The 6,571-nt window shown below is 36.8% G+C and overlaps 1 long non-coding RNA gene across 1 annotated transcript; it reads left to right on the top strand.

Moving 5' to 3' along the window:
- The first annotated feature begins 1,970 nt into the window (after positions 1 to 1,970).
- On the top strand, positions 1,971 to 3,401 carry LOC122138815. Its single transcript, XR_006155811.1, has 3 exons — positions 1,971 to 2,018; positions 2,193 to 2,268; positions 2,616 to 3,401. It is a non-coding gene; the product is annotated as an uncharacterized LOC122138815 (long non-coding RNA).
- The last annotated feature ends 3,170 nt before the right edge of the window (positions 3,402 to 6,571 follow it).

Here is a 6,571-nt window from a genome sequence, read left to right as displayed (position 1 = left end):
ACTTTTAACTAACATGTGTAGACTGTTTGTTAACATGACTTACTATTAATAAAACATTTACTAAGGGAATTTGTGAACCTTATTGTAAAGTGTGCACTAGATCAACATTAACTAATGTTTAATTAACATGTGTAGACTGTTTATTAACATGACTTACCATTAACTAAACATTTACTAAGGGAATTTGTGAACCTTATTGTAAAGTGTGCACTAGATCAACATTAACTAAAGTTTAACTAACATGTGTAGACTGTTTATTAACATGACTTACCATTAACTAAACATTTACTAAGGGAATTTGTGAACATTATGTAAAGTGTGCACTAGTCAAACATTAACTAATGTTTAACTAACATTTGTAGACTGTTTATTAACATGACTTACCATTAACTAAACATTTACTAAGAGAATTTGTGAACCTTATTGTAAAGTGTGCACTAGTCAAACATTAACTAACGTTTAACTAACATGTGTAGACTGTTTGTTAACATGACTTACTATTAATAAAGCATTTACTAAGGGAATTTGTGAACCTTATTGTAAAGTGTGCACTAGTCAAACATTAACTAACGTTTAACTAACATGTGTAGACTGTTTATTAACATGACTTACCATTAACTAAACATTTACTAAGGGAATTTGTGAACCTTATTGTAAAGTGTGCACTAGTTCAACATTAACTAACGTTTAACTAACATGTGTAGACTGTTTATTAACATGACTTACCATTAACTAAACATTTACTAAGGGAATTTGTGAACCTTATTGTAAAGTGTGCACTAGTCAAACATTAACTAACGTTTAACTAACATGTGTAGACTGTTTATTAACATGACTTACCATTAACTAAACATTTACTAAGGGAATTTGTGAACCTTATTGTAAAGTGTGCACTAGATCAAACATTAACTAACGTTTAACTAACATCTGTAGACTGTTTATTAACATGACTTACCATTAACTAGACATTTACTAAGGGAATTTGTGAACCTTATTGTAAAGTGTGCACTAGATCAACATTAACTAAAGTTTAACTAACATGTGTGGACTGTTTATTAACATGACTTACCATTAACTAGACATTTACTAAGAGAATTTGTGAACCTTATTGTAAAGTGTGCACTAATCAAACATTAACTAACGTTTAACTAACATTTGTAGACTGTTTATTAGCATGACTTACCATTAATAAAGCATTTACTTAGGGAATTTGTGTGTGCACTAATCAAACATTAACTTGTAAACTAACATTTGTGTTTATTAACATGCACTTAATAAAGCATTTACTAAGGGAATTAACTAAAGTGTGCACTAGTCAAACATTAATAACGTTTAACTAACATTTGTAGACTGTTTATTAACATGACTTACCATTAATAAAGCATTTACTAAGGGAATTTGTGAACCTTTTTGTAAAGTGTGCACTAGTCAAACATTAACTAACGTTTAACTAACATTTGTAGACTGTTTATTAACATGACTTACTATTAATAAAGCATTTACTAAGGGAATTTGTGAACCTTATTGTAAAGTGTGCACTAGATCAACATTAACTAACGTTTAACTAACATTTGTAGACTGTTTATTAACATGACTTACCATTAATAAAGCATTTACTAAGGGAATTTGTGAACCTTATTGTAAAGTGTGCACTAATCAAACATTAACTAACGTTTAACTAACATTTGTAAACTGTTTATTAACATGACTTATGTAACCAAGGTTACCAGTGGAGTAACAGAAAAAATATTGTTATTAATATAACAATATAATAATGGGAGAGTTATTAAAAAGTATTCAAAATTAGTAATTTCATAAAAGAAAAATGTTACTCTCATACAAACATATATTTTCATTTGGGTAATACTATGACCAATGGTGATAAGTTTTGAACTTGAGACGAGCCAATACGAGCGCAGAATCTGGCGCCGCGGAAGAATTGATTTCCGGGTTTTGCACACGGTATATGCGTGAAGTTAAGAGGCAGCCTTATAGATGAGTTTGGTCGATGGATTGATGTGAGTGAAAAGACGCATTTTATTTCCTATTACATATAAGTGACGTTGGTATCGTTATGAGAGTGAAACGAACACTCATCTGTTTAATATAAAAGTGTATGCTGATATATTTATACTTAAATAGCATTAGAGTATTGCTAAAGTATTTATGAAGTTAATTTTTGATTTAAAAAGGGTAAAGGGAGCGATTGTAATGGGGCGTGCTGTGCCTGCACCATTCTGGAATTTTCTGAGTTAAACGATCTCCTTGGTAAGTCAAATTGCTTTGTAACTGTTACAAATCAAACTGTTACAGTTGTATAAGACGAAAAGCAAGATAAATTAAATCTGTGAGTGATTGATATGTATTAAAGAAAATGTTTAATGCTGTATAGGGTTAATAACAGCTAAACTGATGGAGAAGCGGTCAATATATTAATCAGTGTAATATGTTGAGAGAGTCACAAACATTGCCTATGTAAAAGAAATATTCTTTATTTGAAAAATGTATTTACAAATGTTCAGGTTATGAGGAGTAACTCTACTGTCAGTAAAAATTGTTTATTTTATGTTACAATGAAGATATTAATGATATTTCTGTGACCTTGACTGTTCAAGGTCAGGTTTTTTTTTTTTTCTTCTGTTGTTCTGTCTTTTCCAAATTCGCTGTGTATACTGGATCTGTCCTGGCCTTCCAGTGGTTCTGAGGAGGGTTTGGACTGGCGAGCCTCCCTTGAGTTTGTTCTTGGATCTTTCTGTTGAAGAAGTATTCGCACTGATTGAACTGCGAATGGTAGGAAAAGGACTAACTTTCCTCATCTTTTATTTTTTTTTCCGGATGGAGACCTTTTTCATTACCAACAGATAAAGGACAATTATTTTTTTTTTATTTATTTTTTTTTCTAAAAACTTTTCAAAGCACTCTTTCACAAGGACTGCAATTCTGATTGGATTTCATCAAAAAAAAAAAGAAACATTTGTTGTGCAATTGGGTTGTATGTTGTTTATTTAGGATTTACCCTATTGAAACCCAAAGGGAAAAAAATTGAGACCTAAAGTGTTGAGATCTTACAGTCTGGTTGAAAAGGAAATACATATCTACATTTTGTTTCATTTCATTTTATTTGTTATCAACCAATGTAATTCACCTGTTGTCATTCACCTGAAAATACAGTGTGTGTTCAAAAGAGTATTCACTGTTGTTGTGGCATCTTTCTCAGCAGCGAATCTGTTTCTTCTGAAACGCTGGTCCATAGATTTCATTAGGTTAATAGCCAAAGAGTAAGCGCTACAAAAGTTGGCGAGCCAGCCAGGAGATTGATTGCCTTACAACAACAGTGACTTCTCAGTACGACAAAACAAATTGAATTCTTACTGAGAAACAAGATATCCAAGTGTTAACAATATGCAGGGCTCCAAACAAAAAAATCGAGTAAGGAGCCACTGGCTCCTATAAGAAAAAAACTTAGGAGCCAAATAATTTTTTTAGGTGCTACAGAATAAACGTGTTTTATTTATTTTACGATTATTATTATTTATTTATTTACATTTTAAAATTTCAATCATACTGTCATGTGTTTATGTCTCATCTATTTTTGACTTTATCAGCATTTTAATCCATATTGTAGATGACCTAGGAACTAAGGTTCACTTAAAGTGGGAACTAAATGTCTTTTCCAGCTTGAAATCTACAGTCACAAAGAATTGTTCATTACACAGAATCTGTACCAGTATCATGGAGCATAAGCATCACCTGGTCACTGAGTGTAGCTTGGGCTCCTCCTACATGAGACATTTCAGTAAGTTGTACTGTAGGCTCTCTTACAAAATAGCCAACCTTTTGATGTTAATTCATGTTCATTATGTACTATATTAGTAAAGAGAAAGATTAAATGGGTTCACTTGCCCTTGAACTGAGGCGCTAAAGCGACCGCGCCTGCCCCATTAATGAGCGCCAAAACTGTATTGTTTGAATTTCGTTATGAATTCGGAATAATTTTAAAGCTGGTACTTTTTATTAAAAAGTTACAAAGCACAGAGCATTTTTCCGATTACTGGACGGCAGTTGCACTTCAAATAATGAAGTTCACGCATTAAAAGAACACAGACCAAGATCTTGTTTAGAAGAAGCCATATTAGTAATTATAAACGAGAATTGTTAACGAAATTGCCAATATCCACACAGCTGACAGCTTTACCTGTTCTAGTTTGTTCAAGTTGTGCACGAAATAGACGCTGTATTTTCTGCACTTTCCCTTCTTACGTCTCCGTCATTTCTCTCGCTGCACAGCGGAGCTGCGTTTATCAGACTGTGTGCGTCAGCTCTGATGTGCGGCAGAGAAGAGGACTGTCTGAAACTTTATTTTTCCACTAAAACTTCAATGCGCATCGTCTCAGTTTAATACGTGAACATAAAAGATTTGATCGCAAAACAATTAGGAAAAAAGGCATTACATTTAAATTTTTTAAGTTATAAGATGTAAATATATACCCAGATAGCAATAACAATCGGGCTGATTCTGGCTGAAATGCGTCTCTGTCGGTTCAGTCTCAGCATCGGTGAGAAGATAATGGGCCAGAGCCGCGCCGACTCTACAAAACACTTCTGGGTGACAGAAGGCTTTTCCCCTATGGGCCGATCTCGGCTGAAAGCTGTTGAACACGCGGCAGGTCCACACTCGGTGTAGTTGTGTGTATTAACCTTCGGCCTGAGTTCGTTTCATCACAGACGGGGCACTGCTAGAATGAAGCAAATCATCCGCCTGAGAAAACTTTTCTAGTGGTTAAATCCTGAGGAGCTTTCGGCGGGTAGTCGCCAGTGGCGACCTCAGCAAAAACACACACACGCAAATAAACACTAAAGGACGCAAATACTAACCTTTTAGTACCAACTTAGGCCCAGATTAGCAAAATAGTGGAACGAGAAAATGTAAATGTTCCCAATGCTGTTATAGTGGGTGGCTTAACATTGAGTGAATCTGACCAAAACTTAGAAGCATGGCTAGTACGGTATGGCAGCATTAGTCGTACTCTACTTATAGATGACCCCACATCTGAATTTCATCGGCAGGCTATAATAGAGTTTGCACATAGCTCTGCAATGGCAACTCTGAAGCTTCTGTTGCCTTTGAGTATTGTTAGCACTTCAGATGCAGATGTCATATTCACTGTGCGTGCCCTAAGCAGTGTATATACCCTTGTAGTTAAAGAGAATTCTACTGAGGGTTATTTGGCACAACTGAAAGCCATTGCTAATGCTACTGGCAAATCTTTTGAAGAAGTGCTTCAAGAGGAGTTGTTAAAAATGAGGTCAGTTGGTCCTACCACTGAGCAGTTGCCCAGCGGTCATGTAGCAGACCCCCAAACTCGGGGACTCAGCACTGACAGTTCTTTCAATGACAGTGGGTCACCTGTCACATCACAGAGAATGGGAGAAAGCAGAGATGGAACTTTCTCACCAAACATTTCTCCATTGCTGGGTGCTGAAAGCCAGAAAACTCAAAACCTGTCTAAGGAAAATGAGAATACTGTAACTAATGCTGGTGGAATTAACAGTTCTTCAACCCCAGGGATTTCACAGCCAGTTCTGAATATGGATATAATAAATCCTCCTGGTGTGCAAAGAGTCGTGGTTGAGCATGTTGTGAGGACAAGTGATATGACAGCTCAGCATACTTCACTACATCTCAGATCTTTCTCAGGGAAAATTCCACGTCCACCAAATGAACCAGACTTCGAAACGTGGCGAGCAAGTGTGAAATTCCTGCTGGACGATCCATCTGTTTCAGACTTGTCCCGTACCAGAAGAATCCTAGACAGCTTGCTTCCACCTGCTGCTGATGTAATCAAACTGGTTAGTCCACAATCGACGCCCTCCGTATATTTAGAGTTGCTGGAATCAGTGTATGGATCAGTGGAGGATGGGGAGGAGCTGCTGGCGAAGTTTATGACGATGTTGCAGAATCAGGGGGAAAAGCCTTCCAGCTACTTGCACCGATTACAAGTGATGTTAAGTGCAACAGTGAGGAGAGGTGGCATTGCAGAGAAGGAGCGTGACCGCAGTTTGCTCAAGCAGTTCTGTCGTGGGTGCTGGGATCAGGACTTAATTGTCAATCTTCAGCTGGAAAGGAGAACGAATAACCCACCTACCTTCGCTGAACTAGTAGTGTCTGTCAGAACAGAGGAAGATAGGAGAGCTTCAAAGGAGGATCGGATGAGGAGTCATTTTGGGATGACTAAACAAGGTCTAGCCCCTTCCAAGGCACGAGCTGCAGCTCATCAGTTGTCTGCTCACTCACGTGAGGTAGCCAGTGGAGCAGCCCCTGAAACAAACTCTATGAGAATGCAAATTTCAGAAATTCACGCTCAACTTGCCTTCATGCAACCATTAACTCACCAGAAGTGCCAGCCCGCTTGTTCCAAAGTGATGGACGTGACTTCGCTAAAAAAAGAACTGACTGAACTACGAGCCCAGGTTCAAGCTATGGCATCTGCAGTCTCTCCAGAAGTCCAGAACAGAAGCTCAGAGGCTGAGGAAATTGCTGAACTTACAAAACAGGTTGCAGAGTTGAAAG

This window comes from Cyprinus carpio, chromosome B11, assembly GCF_018340385.1.
Source record: "Cyprinus carpio isolate SPL01 chromosome B11, ASM1834038v1, whole genome shotgun sequence".
Lineage (NCBI taxonomy): Eukaryota > Metazoa > Chordata > Actinopteri > Cypriniformes > Cyprinidae > Cyprinus > Cyprinus carpio.
The sequence above is the reverse complement of the archived record's forward strand: the minus strand, read 5'-3'. Positions and strand labels throughout refer to the sequence as shown.